Here is a 19,953-nt window from a genome sequence, read left to right on the forward strand (position 1 = left end):
GAAACTGTGTGACCCTGGCCAAGTCACTTAATGTTGTTTCCCTCAATTTCCTTATCAGTAAAATGACCTGGAAAAGGAAATAGCAAACCATTTCAGTATCTTTGCCAAGAACAATCCAAATGAGGTCATTAAGAGTAGAATAGGACTGAAACACAATTAAATAACAATTCATTTACATGAAATATTAGAAAGGAAGTCTGGGGGTTACAACTAAAATATATGAATGATAGCTCTTGGTCACAGATGGAATATTTATAATGATAATTAATAAAGTTAAATTTATCTGAATTTTGAGAATGTGATCAGCATATTACACTTGAAACAGTGTTGAATTTTGAATCAAAGGATATTGGTTTGAATTTTGTCTTTTCTACAGCTTCGGCAATTCTCCTAACCTATATAGGTCTTAATCTCCTCATCTATAAAATGAAAGGAAAGAATAAGATGACCTCAAAAATCCCTTCCATTTCCTAATCTGACAATTCAATTGTTGAAAGGATTTTAAACTTAAAATTAGGGAGAGAGAGAGAGAGAGAGAGAGAGAGAGAGAGAGAGAGAGACATATAAAATATAAGTAGTAATGTGAGCTAGATAGCATAATAATGAATTTTATATAATAGAATTAGGCATCACTAATATTTATTGGGTTGGAACTCATGATTGCATTTCTCTAATCTATATCTATATCTATATATATATGTATGTATGTATATATACATATATATTTATAGATAGATAGATAGATAGATAGATAGATGAATATATGTATATGTAGGTATGTGTATTCTGGTTCTGAAATTTCATCAGTCATGAAACAAGGTCTCTCCCAAAGTAGATTAGAACTTCTTCAGCACACAGAGTTTCAGAGATTAATAATTTGTCTAAATTTAACCAGGAAGTATGTGTCAGGAGATAGACCTAACCACAAGTTGCTCTGACTCCAAGGCCAATCTTCTGTCCAATATGCCACACTACCTTCCATCAAAGGTATGTCATATTTGAAAAAAAAAAGCAGTCAAAGGATTCCCAGGATCTAATTTGGAGATGTTTGGCACGACTACATGTATAATCTACATCAAATTGCATGCCTTCACTTTGAGGAAATAAGAAAGGAAAGGTAGCAGGGAGGAAGGGATTTGAAAACTCAAAATTTTTAAAAATAATGTTAAATGTTATCTTTACATATAGTTGGAAAAAATAAAATATTTTTAAAAGATGCATAGTATACAAATACATTGGTGTGGGAAAATTCATGAGCCAGACTGAAAAAAAGGTTGAAAAGCTTTTGGATGAGGGTAAATCGTTGAAGGAAAAAGCAGTCATGTTGTCATGGTAGAAGATTACAGACCACACAATGCAAAACAGGAAATAAATGAGAAATTCATGAAATAGATAACAAATCTGGCATTGTGTAATGACAACTACTCAGATAACTACTTAATCTCTTTTTCAATCTTTCCTAAGCAAATCAACTAATACATTTTTGACTTGTCTTAGCTATCCTTTTTATTTTCAAAGAATTTAATAAGGGAAATTGCTATTCTCTTCTTAGTCAAGTCCCACAAAAAATAATATTGCTGAAGTAAAATTAAGGAAAACTTGAGAAGAAGTAACCACTCTAAGTTAAAGTTCATGAGAAGGGGTTGGGTGTGGTGACAAGCTGAGCACAGTCTGGCAAGATGATAGATTTGTGGATAAGAGTTATGGAGTTCAGAGAAAAGATAAGCAGGACCTCATTGCCTAAATTCTACCGGTAAAATCCATTCAAGAGGAATTGGAAATTTTCAACAATTATTTCCAGTTAAAATTGCAAAAGATTTCAATGCAAAAGAATAGGGAAGGGGCATGCAAAGAGACTGATGTGGAAGCACAGTGATCTCATTGACCAACTCATATTTATAAAAGACATAAATTATATAAATTAAAATGAAGCAGAGGATACATTGTAAAAGGTCCTATAAAAACAGTATCATAGGTGGTAAAGTTCATAATGTAAGTACGTTAATAATACATGTTAAAATACAAAAGGAGTTCTAGTTATGTTGGGGATAAGAGAAAGAATTAAAATAATTGGTGCTTAGGAAAGATGGGTAGAAGAAAGACTTGGCTAATGAACTCTAATTTTGTATATGTTTTCTATTAAATTGACAATTATCTTCCTATGGTTTTACCTGCTTTTGCAGATGAACATGGAGGGAACATTAAGCACACTTCTTTTCTCCTCTTGCCTGATTACTTCTCAACCTTGTTCAATCTGTCTCCTGATCCCACTTCACAGAAATTCTATTATTATCAGTTATTAATTAAATACCCTTATATTTCATGGTATCATATTCCTGATACCATAATCTTCTTTGAGAATGAAATAAAAACAGATAAATAATAAATAATAAAAAGAAATAAAAACATGAAACAAGTGTTAATTCAAATAGTGTTTTCTCAGTATTCATTCAACTTGACCTCTTTTAAAAAATCTTTTGTCATTGTTGAGTACATCCTACTCTGGATGCTCTTATCTCTTTTGGTCTCTGTGTCATTGATTTCTCCATATTCTTCTCAGAGTGTCTGACCCTGATCCTCAGTCTTATTTGCTCCATTTCCTTCTAACTGAGATTTCTGAAGCTGTTCCTAAAGCTCTAGAGAGTCTTCATCTTCTTTTCTTTCTTCTCCTCCTCCTCTTCTTCTTTCTTGTTATTGATCTTCTAGTTCTTGTTTCTATTATTTTCTTGTTCTTTTATTTCTTCTCCTCCCCTCCCCCTTTCCTTCATTCTCCTCCCCTTCCTCCTCTTTCTCCTCTTCTTCCCCTCCTTCCCCTATTCTCCCTCATCCTTCGCCTAGCCCTCCTCCCTCTTCTTCTCTTTCTCTTCCTTCTTCTTTCTTCCTCTCCTCCTCCTATTTTTTCATGTTTTGCTCACCACCTAGTACCTATCTCTCTCTGTCTTTCTGATCTCTCTCTCTCTCTCTCTCTCTCTCTCTCTCTCTCTCTCTCTCTCTCTCTCTCTCTCTCCTATTTCAGAAGCTCACTGTGGCAGCTAGAATAAAATACAAAATTGTCTGTATTCCAATTACTTCCCTTTATTGTCAGATCCCAGTTCATTTTTGAGGAAGACTAAACACTATTTTTTATTAACTCTTTCCTCATCTCATCACATTGGCAACTCTGCTGTTCCTTGCACACCATATTTAGTCTTCCTCCATGGTATGCTTTCTGTTTAACTTGTCTTGGAGCCTTTCACTTCCTTTAAAGATCAACTAAGTGGTTAACTCCTTCAAAAGACTTTCTTTGATTCTTCCCTTCCCCATATAGTTAGTGTTTCACAAACACTTTATAATTATTTTGTATATTTATTTCTTGCCTTTTAAATTCTTCTTTTAAAGACCACCTTAAATTTTACCTCCTTCATGAAGCTTCCCCTAACTCCACCACAGCAACAAATGATCACACTTTCTTCTAGAATTCTATCTAGATTACTTTTGCACTTTCAATACTTTATTATGATTATTTGACTTTATAACCAAAAGGGACCTATTAAGAGATCATCTTTAACTTATTGATGAAGACATAAAAGCCTAATATTAAATGACCTATCTAAATTACACACATGGTAAATTTTAAAATTTAGTATTCAAATTGAGGTGCACTAACTCTAAAACTAATATTCTTTTTAATAAATATATATTTATATAAAATATAATAAAATATATAATATATATATAAATATAATAAAATATATATATATACTCATTCTGCCTTTCAATATTTATGTATTTGTGTTGTCCCTTTGAGATTCAGAGTTGTTTAAAAGAAAAATCCATTATAGTACTGTGCTGGATTTGGAGTTAGAAACTTTGAGTTCAAATCCTTTCTCTTCAATTTATTATCCCCATACAAAGAGTGAGTCCTTACCTTTTTTTCTTTTTCTTTCTTTTTTTTGGGGGGGAGGGTTGCAAGGCATTGGAGTTAAGTGATTTGCCCAAGGCCACACAACTAGGTAATTATTAAGTGCCTGAGGTCATATTTGAACTCAGGTACTCCTGACGCCAGAGCCGGTGCTCTATACACTGAGCTATCTAGCTACCCAAATTCTTACCTTTTTAATGCTGTCAGGTTCTGCATTAATATAAGCAGTGGCTTGGAATAGTTAATCTCTAAAAACATAACAGCTCGAAGCTCTGATCTTTGTAGCCTTGATTCCTATATACAGTTTCAGTAAACTGTTTCTGTCACATAGTAGGTGCTTAACAAATGTATAGGGGATTGAAGTGATAAAATGAGTCTAGAATAGCAATAGAGGAAATGCTACAAATGGTAAATTGAGCTTATGATTTGTGCAATTAAAATGTCAATCATCATGAATGACAAACTTTTCTACTATTTCAGCTTTCAACTGGCTTTAAAACTGACAGTTGGAGTCTTTAAATGTAGTCTGCAAATTTTCTGCCTAAAGAAAAATGTTCTATTTAGCATCATATTTCTAACAACAAAAGCACTTCAGAAAAAAAAAAAAATTCTATGCCTTAGATTACTTCCATTCTGGTCACTTTCTTTAGCTGTCGTAAGAAGGATGTTTTATATTCAGTCAGAAGTAGAGGTCTCAATGTACTATTACTGTTCCAGGAATTTAACTTTCTCTTACTTTTCATGCTCACCTCTTTAATACTGAACATTGATTTTTGCTTTGTTTTACTTTGTTTTGCTCCATTTTAATAATCTCAACTTAGAAAGTTTAGCAGATCTCCTTCCAAATTAGATAAAAATCTATATTTGTAAGAATAAATATCACAATTGAAGCATAAAAATAATTATGATTCACAATTAAAACATTTCTTTTTTAATTTTTAAATTTATTTATTTTCATCCATATGCACATGTATATTTTTAAGTTACAAAATTTCTTTCCACTCTCCTTTCACACCACCCTCCCCTCAATAGCAAGCAGTCAGGTTAGCAGTGTACATAAATATTTTGATAAACATCTTTACAGATTAATAATTTTCAGTATGAGGAATTAGGATTAAGGGAAAGAGATGCATGAGAGATAATTTTTAGAAAATGGTCATCAGAAGGATTTGTGTGTATATGTTTTTTGTTTTGTTTTTCTTCCTTTTGATGGGGATAATATAGCCTATAGCCAGTCAAATACAGTTGTCCTAGCTCTCTATCCTAGCTGAGAGGAGGTGCTTCCATCAAGGTTGCTCATCTCACAGTGTTGTTGTTGATGTGTACATTGTTCTCTTGGTTCTACTACCTTTGCTCAGCACCAGTTCCCATAAGTCATTCCATGCTTCTCTAGAGTTTGACCATTTATGATTTCTTAGAGAACAATAGTATTCCATAGTATTCAAGTACAATCACTTGTTAAGCCTTTCCCCAATTGATGGGCATCCCCTCAATTTCCAGTGTTTGCCACTACAATAATAGCTGCTATGAACATGAATTTTGGCACTTGTAGGATTTATGCTATTTTTTTTTATAATTTCTTCTGGATATAGACCTAGAATTTGGACTGGGTCAAAGGGTATGAAGTTTTATTGCTCTTTGGCCATCTTTCCATATTGCTCTGCAGAAAGGTTGGATTCATTCACAACTCTACCAGCAATGCAGCAATGTTCCAATCCTCCCAATACCTTTCCATCACTGGTGATTTTCCCTTTTTCTCATCTTGGTCCATTTAACAAGTGTGAGATAATATCCCACTGCTTGAATTTGCATTTCTCTGATCAATAATGATTTGGATCATTTTTTCATATGATTATATATAACTTTATTTTCTTCATTTGAAAACTGTCTGATCGTAACCTTTGACAATTTACCCATCGGGGAATTACTTATGACCACATAAATTTGATGCAATTCTCTATTTATTTTAGGAATGAGACCTTTATCAGAACTCCCAGTTGTGAAGATTGTTTCCCACATTTCTGTTTTCTTTCTAATTTTGGTGGCATTGATTCACAAATAAAATATTTCAAGATTTAGAAAGTCCTTTTTGATAATATCCTTAGAATGTATTTGGCATGAAAATTGTAATAATCACTTTTACAAATGAGGAAACAGATGAATCTCCTAAAGGTTGCATAGCAATAACTCCCCTTTCTAAAGTCAATTAGTAAGTAATTTATTAATCTCCTGCTCTAAACTGTAATATTTTATTGGTAAAAATTTTCTCATATATCATTTCAGAAAATTTCAGTTGTTGAAAGAGACATTTTACAGCCATATAATAAAACCCAAACCTCTCCAAAAATAGCTTGGTTCCTATCACATCTCACAAAAGTATTCACTATGCCTTTGATTAAAAATCTCTAAAGAGGGATCACAAGGCAACTCATTCCACTTTGGGATGACACTAATTGCAAGGAATGTCTCCAGGAATAAATTTGTCTCTGCAAGTTATTTGCTCCTAGATATATCATGTTAGGGTAGGTAAAAAGAAAGGTCCCAGCACCTCTTGCATGTAAAACTTTTCAGATACTGGAAAACAGCTATTCTGCCCCTCAACTCTCTACCAAAACTTCTCTTCTCCATCTGAAACATTGCCAGTTACTATAAGTGATCTCCATGTAGCATGGTCATAAAGCCATCACCCTGATTTCCTTCATCAAATTGTCCTTCAGATTGTGAACATGAACAATGAAATGAACTGGATTTTTTATCTTTCTATTATAAATAATTCCTTGATGAAAAAAAAGCATACCTATTCCGGCTGCAATTTGCCAGCCAGAGTTGTCTGGAGCTCGGAGTGTTGCCCAGGGTCACACAGACAATAAAGAACAAAGTCAAGACTTAAATTTAGGTATTTCTAACTCTGAGACCTGTGTAAGATGGACCAGGGCTACAGCATTTTCCAAGAATGTTTTAATTAATCAAGAAGTAGGAGGTTTGAAGATCAGATACCATTGTAGTTCCAACCATAATTGTTGCTGACTGATGAAGCAGTCATTCCTATGACCTGCAGAACAGCTTCCAGGAAACCAGGGGAGTATGATTGCAAAACTGAGAAGAAAAATTCAATCACCATACTGATGATTTGACCATCGAGAGATAGGTTAACTATACCACACTGTCAAAAACTGTAAATATATCATGCTGATGATTAGACCATCAAGAGACAGATTAGCTATACTTCATTGTCACCCAAAAACACCATACCGGTGATATACTTCAAGCACTGTATTGCCTATCTAATACGGGAGGGAACCATATCCTTAAGGCTGAGGACTCACACTGGATCCAGACCTTCACCAGAAGTCCTCTTTCCTATTAAATCATACCATGGGGTGAAATAGTTCTGAAAATGGCACTAAGATGGACATCTATGTACAACATTTCCTTCACTATAATAAACATAATGTGTAAGTCAAACCATCATTCATTTCATATCATGCTCTTCTTTGATTATGAAGGAAAACAACTACTAGCTATGACATCCAGAGCTAAGGACATCATTAGAAATGTGATCCTACAAATGCAACAAATAAGATTGTCACTTAATGTGTCAAAGATACAATAAATCACTTAATTCAATGTAAGGTCACATGAACATTTTTTAGTTTCAGTTGACTCTTAATGAGTTTATAATCCACTAAAACAAGCAAATCTTTTTTCACAAGGACTACTCTCTATCCAAACTTCTCCTTTGCTCATCATTTGCTCTTACATGTATGTATATATTTGTGTGTGTGCATGTGCATGTATATATGTATACATATATACATGTATGGGTTGTATGTCTCCATGTCAATAAGGAATGATAACATTTTCTCCATTTTAAAGATGAGGACATTGAAGATTCAAAGTTAGGCTTTCTGAGTTCAAGTTTATTGTTCCTTTTTTTACTCTCCCTTTTTTAACTCCTACTTTGATGAAATATTATTTTTGCTGATATTTTAGCATTTAGTTTAAAAATTAAAGTAGTTTTGCAAGTACTCTCATAAATGATACTCAGTTTCCTGACTTTATGGTGTGATTGGTACAATAGCATGAGGTTCAGGGGATTCAAAAAGCTAGTAAAAATAAGATATATCAACAAATAAAAAGAATTTTTTTTATTTTTTTTTGCAAGCCTTATGACTGTTTATTCTTGGGGACAAGGATCATGATCTCCTGGCTGTTTAACAAGACACTATCTCTTTACTGCAGGAATTTTATCTGACTGTACCCCATGCATGGAATAGTCTCCCTCCTCATCTCTGGCTACAAATTTCTCTTGTTTCCTTTAAATCTCAATAAAATCTCATCTTTGGCAGAATTTTCCTATTCCCCTCTTAATTCTAAAGTTTTGTTTTTGTTAATTCTTTCCAATTTTCTTGTATATAGATTGTTTGATAACTATCCCCATTAGATTGTGAACTCATTGAGGGTGGGGACTTTCTTTTACCTCTTTTTTAATTCCTCTGCACTTAGCACAGTGACTGTCATATAGGAGGTCCTTAATAAATGTTAACTGATTCATTGAGTGTATCTCAATTCACAGAATCTCATAGTTTAATCATTCTGAATAAGAATCCCAGAAAGAGGTCATCCAATTTTTAAAAAGTTGACTACCTATTTTGCATTGTTTGTCTTTTTTCCAGTTGTAATAGTACTTTTCCTTACACTGAAATAAAATTTGAACTTTTCCCCAACTTCCAACTCCCACAGAGGGATAAGGCAATTTAAGGTTTAGAAAAAAAGTAATCTTTTCTCTTCAGAGAATTCATTAATATAAAAGAAAACAAAAATTATTCAAATTTCATATATTCAGAGAACCATACTAGTCACTGGAAGAGGTCAAGTTGGATTGGTATCTTCAAGGAGTTTTATAGTTTGTTAGGTTTTGTATGCCACATACAGAAAAATAAATGTGATAAATAATAGAATGATATAAATATATACATATATGAATATATACAAGAGAAACAAAATTTTACAGGATGGTCAAGCCAGATTTCTTGAAAGAGCTTTCTTGAAGCCTGGGCTTTATAGCTCAAGATAGGGAAATTCATCTGTGAAGAATAAACGACTCAAGTAAAAGCACTGAGACTGGAAGAAGAGGATTTGTACAGTTAGGTCAAAGTGTCAAATATGTATAATCAAGCAGTGTGAGAAGAAGTTGAAAAGAGACTGGTAAATGACCTTGGAGTTCTTTATTGCCTTTGTGAGGAGCTCTAACTTCACACAACAGATAATTGGGGAGTCATTGAAAGGAGGGATGTTAATGGGCTCATCACAACATACTTGTACTCAGGAGGCATTTAATAAAAGTTTAGTAATTGAAGAAAATTAACTCCTACCACAAGCATTCTAGTAAGATCTATCTCTCAATGTCTCATAATTAACATTTGTTTTATAAAGCATCAAGAAAGGGATGGGAAAGAAAAAGATTTTCCGGAAACAAAAAGAAGGTAGAAAATTTCCACTAAAGTGGGAGAGGAAAACTTCTGCATGTAGTATATACCTGTATCAGGCAAGCGGCTGTACTTACGAAACACAAAAGGTCTTAGTGGAAATGTAGGGCAAATGTGTTTATATATGAAAACTAATCACAAAGAATTTTACTAAAATAATCTCCTATTCTGAAGGAGAGAATAATGAGCATTAATACTTCTATAGTTACCAAGGGGAAAATGTGATGAGGTTTATATAAATTAGATTATATAAGTAGCTATCTTTGTCATGGAAATGTAGGGAAAACAATCTGAAAGGATCAGATGCATAACTTTATCTTTCAAGGTCAGCAGTTTACTGAATAAAATAAAGAACTCTTTAGCCTATCATTTTAGGTCCACAATAATCTAGCTACAACTTAACCTGACCTTATGTCACAATATTACCTTCATGGACTCTATGTGTCTGCCAAACTAGACTACTCCCTGATTCCTAAACTTTTTTTTTTCCACCTTGCCCAAAACAAACCATTTTCTAGGACTGGAATGCATTGTCATGCTTCATTTCTAACATTTTAATCAGGGTCTAATGCAGGTGACCCTTCTCTATGTAGCCTTCCTTATACCCAACCACTTTTGATCTCTCTCTCTTTTGTGACTTTTCACTTCTTCTGTGCATGTCAGACATTCTTTTTTGTATTAAAGCTATTTATTTAAATAACATGTATTATAACTACATTTTTCAAATATCATATGAACTTGAAAACAACCTTGTGAAATTGAATAGAAAAGGTTAGCTTTTCCAAGATGGACATGTCAGTCACATCAAGTCAGTCACTGCATGACCAGCCATCAGAATCACTTTTAACTATTATTTAGATCCAATGACCATAAGTGAAAAGAGGAAAAGGTAAGAAATTATTTTTGTATGAAAGATCTTTATTTTTCCTTTTTTAATTTCCTTCCCCCCCTTTCTCTTATTGTTGGATTATCTTTTTAAAAGAAAAAAAATGATTCATAGAAGCCCTTGTCAAATACTCAGTTTCAAAAATCTACTGCAATGGTTCCCATGGATCAAGGGCTCTTTGTCTACAGAGTTCTGTCTTAAGATATAGCAGATTCAGCAATTTCACTAAAATTTACCACAAAGGTGTTCTATTTACACTCATCTGAAATAATTCTATTTTTTCTTTTTCTTCTCCTTTTCATAAAAATATATCCATACTAAAGTGTTAAGTTGGTGGATGCAATATACTTTGCTCTTTTATGCTTTCTGCACCATTAAAAATGATTCTTGCTTTGTAGAAAGGAAATGTGTTTTTGCCCAAATCTTCATGTTTTTCTATATGGTTTGGCAATTTCTAAATAAAACTACCAATAATATTTTCCATTGCAAAGCAATGCTCAATTTATTTCTTCATGAATATGTAGTTAACAGTTGTTATTTCATTATTTTTGAATGTCATAAATTTGTTTGTGGAAAATTACTGTGCTATTAAAAAATTTCTTATATGAACCAAATTAGGAGCTATCTCTAAATAACTACAAAATTGTATAATAAAGTTCAATAAGACAGAGGAGTTAAGTTAGGATTAAAGAAGAGCAATTTTTCTCAAAATGTACCAACATATTGAATGCATTAAATATTTGATACTTAATAAAAACAGAAATCACATCCATTTCTACTAGGATGCCTCAAATACTAATTATGCAAGAAAGATTTGACAGGCTAATTATTTTCTAAATAGCCACAAATGCTTCTTTAATCCTTGATTTGTTCTTTGTTCTGTAAAATGGATGGAAGTAGTTGTTGTTAATATATAAATGGTTTCATTTTTAGATAGAAGATTTCAAAGATTTTTTTGTTGCATTTTTCCCACATCACAGAGTTTTTTAACTAGATCTTGGAGTTTTTCCAGTTCAACCCTTAAGATAGAATTATTGGAGACTGCTGAGTCTCCAAAATAATGGTACTGTTGAAATCTCTCCATTCAAATCTGGTGAATTCTGGAATCATTCTTCCTGCTCAGACTGGAAAATGAACATGAATGGGTCACAAAGAGGGAAAAGGGGGTAATTGCTCTCCATCCCTAAGAGGTTTGGATGGACACATTATAATTATCTGTCATTGTGGCATAGTCCTTATTATTCACCTTACCTTTGAACTCTACTGATCAGCACTAGACTTAGTATGATAATTTTCAAGTTAAATTTCTATTTGTTTTACTTTATTCCTTAGTAAAATTGGTAAAAGACCTAAGTAAAGACCTCAGTAAAAGACCTAAAGTCAAATGAATCCAGAATAGTAGAACTTCTTTGCTACATATCTTACATAAATGTTAAATTTTCCAACACTAAACACAATACTCTATAGGTTTAAAAAAATCTCATTTTCTGATTCAATGAATGTGTGAATGCATTATATGCTGGGCAAAATTTGAGATGACCTCAAGACCTAAATTTACTGCAATTTTGTGTTGTATATCTAGCAGAATGCAAGAATTTAGCTAGTCTTTGAAATGGACAAAGCCCCAACAATATTTTACCTTTAGCTTCATTATGGGAGTAGAGTTACTGTTCTCACAGTTACCAAAATTCATTGCTTGACCCTTCATACAGGGCCCAAGACAAATTGGTTGAACTTCTTGTTCTTCTGATTTCTTGGACTCTACCTGCCTTTTATTCCTTTTTTAATTATTCAATGGTGTTTTATGACTTGGGATTTCGTTTTCTATATACACATGTCTTTCATGTTCAATACCATCTCATATATAAATCATAATTGGTAATTATTTGCAAGCTGTTAATCAAACTTGTAATCTCCAAGCTATTTTTTTCATATAATACTTTCATGTGAATTGAGAAGGAAATAATTGCAAACTTTAATATTACTGATATATTTCACAGGTCAAGAAATTGAGGCAGAGTTGAAAATACTTCCTTAAGCAAAAATGTTCTTGATAATGGATAATTCTAGATTTTTCAGTCCCACATGCTGTGCTCATTAACCTATGAGTTTTCCTCACATTCGCTTTTAAGTAATTAGACCTTCTGATTAAAGTAGAATTAAACCCAACTTCACTTATAAGAGGGCATTTTTATATTCCATATAATTTTTGACAGTGCAAAGTCCATAGATAGGAAATCTCCCAAGGGTAAAAATAGTGTGTGGTGTTAGCGGCAAGACAGTACAGTGTGGTATAGTAATAGCTATTTCACACTTTCCAAAAACTGATTCCAGCATGACTTGCAATTACAAGAACAGAGAGACATAAGCTAATTAGTTATTGAATCCCTGCATTGTTCTTTAAAGAAAGTCATCGATCTTTGGCTTAAGATGGTTATTTATAAACCATCACATGTGCAATTTAGTAGGCAGCAAACTACCTGTGGGGAACTTTTTTCAGCTTCTCTCTTTGTAATTAAAATAATAGTACTTTTATTTACTTGGTAGATATTTTAAACATCAAAATAGTTTTGAATTAGCTACCATGATCAAGTGACCATATTAAATTATCTTTGACTAATTGCCTATGTGGCACTCAGACAACTCTAGCTATTACAATTTTAAAACCATGTTGGTGGTTTTTAGCTGTGGTATTCAGGTGCAGGACAGTTAAAGACATATGATTACAATCGTGTTTTCAGGCTTTTTAGAATGACAGGAGAGATCGGGTAGGTGTAAAGAGAAGAAAAGAAAATGGTGTCAATTATAAGTTTTAGATAAAATATCTGATTTAAAGTTGAAAGTGTATGTATGTGTTTATAAGGTTTCATTTGAACTTAATAAATTTTTAAGTATTCATGTCAACAGTTTAATAATATATGTCCTTAGAATCAAAGAACCACAGAATTAAATTTTAGTGCCATTAGGCAACTTACCTTATAAGTCACCCAATCCAAGTTTATTTTTTAATTCTACCACTGACAAGACCAATATTTAAAGAAGTTGCTTTCCTTTTCACAAGGTCACAAAGTTACTTAATGTCAGAGCTAAAACTGAAATTCAGGTTATATAAAATTCAAATCTTTCGATCCATTTATGAATACATAATTATATATCTATATCTATGTCTATATCTATATCTATATATATATATATGTGTGTGTGTGTGTGTGTGTGTGTGTGTGTGTGTGTGTGTGTGTGTGTGTACACACTTTGGAACTATCTCCATTTCTGAGTGTTTGAGGGCATCCATCATTTTTCTTTTAATCGTAGTAGGAAAATAATACCAAATTTAAAGCCTAAGAGAACTTTGATAGACCATCTAAGTCAACCCTTTTGCTTTATAGAAGGGTATAACAAGTCAAAGAGACAGGTGAATTTCTCCAGATAATGCAGGTGATAAAATGATAAAGTCAAGATTTGAATTGAGTTCTCCTGACTTGAAATGCAGTTTTTTCAACTGCACCAAAATCACTTCCCTCCATTCTTTTCCTTTACTGTTTTTATAAGCTCTCCCAAAGTATAAAAGAGCAATAATAACCAAAAACAAACCATCTTGAAACATACTGGCACATCAGCTTTATTTTTTAAATTCAATGTCCTAAAATAGGTGATTTAACTTTCATTCAATTAATTAAAAGCTAAGAATTCATGCATCACAACTCTATAACCAAGACATGTTCCTACATAAAAAATCTAAATGAATGAACTGATAAATATTTATTTAAATTCTACTTTGCTAAGGCTATATTTCCATCAAAAAGATACAAAAATATGAAGAATTAATGTGCCTGTTTAAATAAATAATGATGTAACAAAATCACATTTTAGCAGAATGGGTTTCAACTAGTAGAATTGACTTCATGTACATACTCAGTCTGACTCTCTTCAATTCTCTTTCAGCACAGTATTACTCCTCTAACTGAAATGCTGTTTTTAAAATGTTTCTACTTAGCACAAATGCAGTCATAGTCTTCAAACCACTTTGCTTGTACAAATCCTTAACATGACTTGAGTGATACAAGCATTATTTCATTTATTTATGTTAAATAGATTATCCACTTAAAACAAAGGAAATTACACTTTTACATTGACTGGAAAGAAATCGAAGATACTTACATTCTTTTCTCCATTCCCTATTCCTTCAAATTAATCTAAATACTTTTTTTTTGTGAAACAGAAAGAAAAGTATTGAATTAGTACATTTTAGGGAACACAAAACTTTTTTTTTACTATTAAAGATTTTATTTGAGTTTTACAATTTTCCCCCAGTCTTAATTCCCTCCCCTCCACCCAACCCCCACAGAAAGCAATCTGTTCCAAATTGAGTGTGATGAGAGAGAAATCATATACTTAAGGAAGAAACAAACAGTATAAGAGATAAAAAAGATCTGACAGTAAGATATGTTTTTTCCCAAGGGAATAGTCCTTGAACTTTGTTCAAAATCCACAGCTCATTATCTGGATACAGATGGTATTCTCAAATAAAACAGCCCAAAATTGTTCCTGATTGTTGCAGTGATGGAATGAGTGAGTCCATCAAGGTTGATCATCACCCTCATGTTGCTGTTAGGGTGTACAGTACTTTTCTGGTTCTGTTCATCTCACTCAGCATCAGTTCATGCAAATCCCTCCAGGCTTCCCTGAATTTCTGTCCCTCTTGGTTTCTAATAGAACAACAGTGGGGAACACAAAACATTGCTGGTGAACATGGAACATAATATTTATTCTTTCAAACCACTAGAAAATTACTAGAACAAAGATTAACAAGTACTAGTAACTTTCTGTTTATTGAACTAGTATTTCTGTCAAAAAGTATTCTCCAAAAATGAAATTTGGCTGACCATGCTTAGTAACTCATGGGCATCAAGAGCTTCAAAAGAGATCATTTTCAAGAACTCTGTCATCTCCGTCCTTATACAAAAAATACACAAATAATTCTAAGGCTAACTCATGTTATAATAATTTAGAATCTTTTAATATTTGAAAGGTCAAAGAAGCAGGATTTTGGTTCAAGATAGGTCTTCATGATCATAAAATAGATTATTCAGTTTCTGAGTCTATATAATTAGCTACTGAAAGTTTTGTTCCACTAAATGATACAATCAGATCTGAGACTTATGGAAATGTATCTGACAACATTTGATTGCATTGTATGAGTAACTAAAGATCAGTAACAGGAACACAGATGAAAGACTGCAGAGTAGAAGCAGCAACCCAGTCATAATTACCCAACATTCCCCTCTAATTATAAAATAACATCTCAAATTGAATTCTGGAGTTGTATAGCCAACCAAAGTGCAGGATTCGAAATTTTTTCTCAAATAATTTAGGAGGTCAGAAGGAAAGATTTGTGGGTATGAATCATTCTGGAGTATATATGACTATAGTATCAGCAATGAGCCTTGGGAGGGATTACAAAGAGCAGTAGCACTAATCCAGTAGCTCTAAACCCAGAGATATTAAGGGGATTAGATGACTGGACAGAAAAAAATTGTAAGGAACTCTTTGCTGGCACTAAATTAAGTAAGGGGCACTGTGACAGTGCTGTTGACCATGCAGAGTTATGGGTCACAGTTCCAGGCTGGAGAGATGCATTTGTGGTTGGTCACAAAGTAGCAGGGATAATGTTACAATTCAAAGGTAGAAAAAAGTACTGTAGAGGTAAAAAATAGAGCACAGAATAGAAAAGAGTGACTATTTTACCTTTTCCTGGATTACACAACCTAGGAAGAACCAAAATCTTGCAGATCACCAACATAAGTTCTGAAGATAGTAGCATGAAAAACTTAAAGCCTGAGACAGGTGAAAAGAGTTGAACTTTAACCCAAAGTTCAAACTCAATAAATTGACTGGAAAATGAGCAAAGAACAAAAATGTAAGTTGGTGGCAAGGAAGGCAAAGACAAAAATTAAGAAGACAATCACATGAAAACAGATCAAAGTTTCAAAGAATATAAACACACTCAGTTGAGTACAGAGAACTAACTTATCCAATAGAGAAGGAGAAGAGGAAAGAGATAAGATAAATGGAAAATTGATAAAAAGAAATATAGATTAAGAAAGACAGTGATCTGAAGAAAAACAGATTTTAGAGGAATGACAGGGTAAAGATGGCGGAGAGAAGACAGGCACAGTTCTAAAGCCCCGTGATCTCTTCCCCATCTATCACATGAAACAAACCTCTTAAAACAATTCCGACCCAGAAAACTCAGAAAGAAAAGCCAGGAGAAAGAACATCTACCTCAGGATTTGTCTCCAGCAGCAGCTTTGGCCGAATTCTGGGCGGGTGAGTCTGGGCTCAGAGGGAGGCTCAGCACTGGATAAGCCAGATTAACAGCTGAATTGGAACCGGGAGTCTGAGGGTCTGAGAGCTGGACATGCTGGATCAGCGGTGGGGCTGGATGACAAGGGCTTGGGTCCGCTGGGGAGCAGAGGTGCTGGTGTTGGTGCTATCCCTCTGGAGGTTGGGGACAGGGCTGGGGGAAGAGTTCTGGTGCAGGAACGCTGCAGACACCATCCTGGGCTCCTCTGGTCCCATTACAACTCAGACTCCCTCCCAAACAAACAATTGCAAACTACTTCTGCCTCAGGCCCAGGTGTGTGAGCAGAAGAACCAACCCAGCTGAGGAATGACCTCAGGTCAGGGTAAAACCCACCATTGATTGAAGGCAAAAGAATTCAATAGCTCCATCCCTTCCCTTCAAGCAAAGAGAGAAGGCCTCAGCAAAGGTCACAGACACTCCAGAGAAAGCAAACAATAGGCAGAGCCAGCGGCTGGGCGGATGGAGGCGGCCGTGCTGAGGCGGGCACGGGGACCTGGGGTGCTAGGTGGCAAGCGAGCAGGGGCCACGCCCAAGATGCACAGCCTGGCCACGGCCGCGCCTGTGCCGACAGCATTGGCTCAGGTGGATAGAGAGATCTATCAGTGGATCAAAGAGCTGTCCAGTCCAGAGACAAGGGAAAATGCTCTCCTGGAACTGAGTAAAAAGCGTGAATCTGTTCCTGATCTTGCCCCCATGTTGTAGCACTCTTTTGGTACTATTGCAGCTCTCTTACAGGAAATTGTAAATATATACCCATCTATCAATCCACCTACCTTGACTGCACATCAGTCTAACAGAGTTTGCAATGCTTTGGCACTATTGCAGTGTGTGGCATCACACCCAGAAACCAGCATTTCTTGCAGCCTATATTCCCCTCTTCTTGTATCCCTTTTTGCACACGGTCAGCAAGACTCGTCCTTTTGAATATCTTCATCTTACCAGCCTTGGAGTTATTGGGGCCCTAGTCAAAACAGATGAACAAGAAGTAATCAATTTCTTATTGATGACAGAAATTATCCCTTTATGTTTGCGCATTATGGAATCTGGAAGTGAACTTTCTAAAACAGTCGCCACATTCATCCTTCAGAAGATTCTCCTAGATGACACTGGATTGGCCGATATATGTCAGACGTATGAACGGTTCTCCCATGTTGCCATGATCTTGGGTAAGATGGTCCCGCAGCTGTCCAAGGAACCTTCTGCCCGTCTGCTGAAACATGTGGTCAGATGTTACCTTCACCTTTCAGATAACCCCAGGGCTCCGGAAGCACTCCGGCAGTGCTTGCCTGACCAACTGAAAGACACCACCTTTGCCCAGTTGCTCAAAGATGACACCACCACCAAGCACTGGCTTGCACAGCTGGTGAAAAACCTGCAGGAAGGCCAAGTCACCGACCCCCGAGGCATCCTCCTGCCCCCTCAGTGACCTTCCCCATTCCCTCCCATCTTCCCCTAACCTGGGGAAAGGGAGGGAAAACCATTGAGGAAAGCAGCTCAGGATTTTACCGCTGACCTCAACGCCAAACCGCACTGGAGAAAAGGGACAGACCCCACTGAGGCAGATGGGCGCCATCCTGGGCCACCCTGAAGATCCGGCCTTGTTCTGCTGCTCTGAGGAACGGGCTCCCCTCCCAGCCCCCCTCCCAGCCTGGGGGGGTCTGTGACACCAGCAAACGCATAGTACAGCATGCCCACCACTCCCCTCCTCCCTCCTTTCTCCTGTTCTCTGACAGGGAAGGGACCTAGTAACAGCAGCTGCAGTCTAGGGCATGGTGGGTGCCTGGGACCAAGCCATGTGGCGTTTCTCATTTTTGCCTTCCTATGAGACTCAAGTCATGTCTCTTCATCCTCTCTCAGTGGTGTTTTTTGTTTTTTCCCTCAAGGAGAGAAGTGTAAATAGTGGGCACAGACTGAGATGTTCAGCAAAACTTTGTCACTTGGTACTGTTTACAAGTCTTTTAGCAACACATGCTAAATCAAAAAGTTGGTCCAGGCATTAGTTATGTCCCTTTTGACAAGCCAGTAATAAGCTTCTTTGAGCCATTTGGAGGTAGGAGAAGGGTAGGAGGGGGTGAGAAGCCAGGGAAAAGCCCGAGGACAATAGAAGCCCACCACCATTATTGCTCCCTGACCCTCTACTCGAGTGCTACCACCCAGTCCCTCCTGCCTCTGTTTCCCCTCCTTGGAGAAACCTGATTTCTGGCTCAGCTGCTAGGTCCCTCTCACTGTCTGCTCCTCCTCTAAGAGAATGTCCTGGAATTGCCTGGGGTGGGCATGGGCCTAGATTTCTCCCTTGGAATGCTTGGTCAGAGGGGAAGGCTTGAGGCAGGGGCCGGGGCCCAGAACCCAGTCTTGGCTCTTGGGCACTCCCTCACCATTGTACTTGAATCAGTATTAGCTAGCTGAGTCTGCTTTATGGAGGATCAAGGGCAGGGCCCCGGGCACTTGATGCTTTGTCCCCCTTGGCACAATATTCACTTTTTGTCTTGAGAATTACAGGGTTGCCATTCAAAGATTATTTTCCTATTCATACAATGAAAAAAAACAAAGTCCCTTTCCCTTTCTGCCTCTTGTGCCCAGGTGGCTGTGCTTCTACTGTAGTGGTCAGTTTGAAGCAGCCTAATGCCCAGCCAGATGAAGGGCCCTCCACGATCCTATCCAACAGAGGGTTGGCGAAACCCCCCATCCCTAGAGGACAAGGGACTGGTTCTCTTCCCAGCTGAGATAGCTTCAAGTGCAAGTTTGAGGGTGGAAGAGTCACAAGTATCAGGCTCACAAAATGTGTCAAAGGCGATTTTGCCAACCCAAGGGCTCTTTAAGACCAACTTTCTCAAAGGGAGCTGGTCTCACTGGTTGGCCTCTGCCTCACTGCCACCTCCAGATTGTAGGTCTGTTAGACCTTGTAGCAGACACAGAGCTAGAGTCTGTGTACTCGCTGACTTGGCTACCTTCTAGAAGGACGCCTGCTGTGCATGGTCGAAACCTGAGGGGGGGATGTTGTCTGAGTCATCTGATTCCATTCTACCCCCTGTCCTCTACCTAGCAGGAGAGGAAGCCCACAAGGGAGCCCGGATTCCTGCCAACTTCACTCTTGCTGAGCCAAAGGTTTTCCACTCCCCCCCCTTGCTGGGGAAGCAGTTGTCTTCTCTGCTCTCTTTTGGTGCGTTGGCCATCTTACTGTGCCAATACTGTCTTAACTCTTGCCCCATTTTCCCTCCCCAACCAGCCTTGGACCCCATGTAGGAGGCAGGGAAAAGATGGGTATTATTCCTTGCAAGTTGGTTTTGATTTCATGTATGTAAAAAATACCTCA

General features: G+C 36.2%; 1 pseudogene; it reads left to right on the top strand.

Moving 5' to 3' along the window:
* Positions 1-17,174: 17,174 nt before the first annotated feature.
* Positions 17,175-18,077, top strand: LOC141500448 (CCR4-NOT transcription complex subunit 9-like; annotated as a pseudogene).
* Positions 18,078-19,953: the final 1,876 nt, after the last annotated feature.

The sequence above is a fragment of the Macrotis lagotis genome, chromosome X (assembly GCF_037893015.1).
Source record: "Macrotis lagotis isolate mMagLag1 chromosome X, bilby.v1.9.chrom.fasta, whole genome shotgun sequence".
Classification (NCBI taxonomy): Eukaryota; Metazoa; Chordata; class Mammalia; order Peramelemorphia; family Peramelidae; genus Macrotis; species Macrotis lagotis.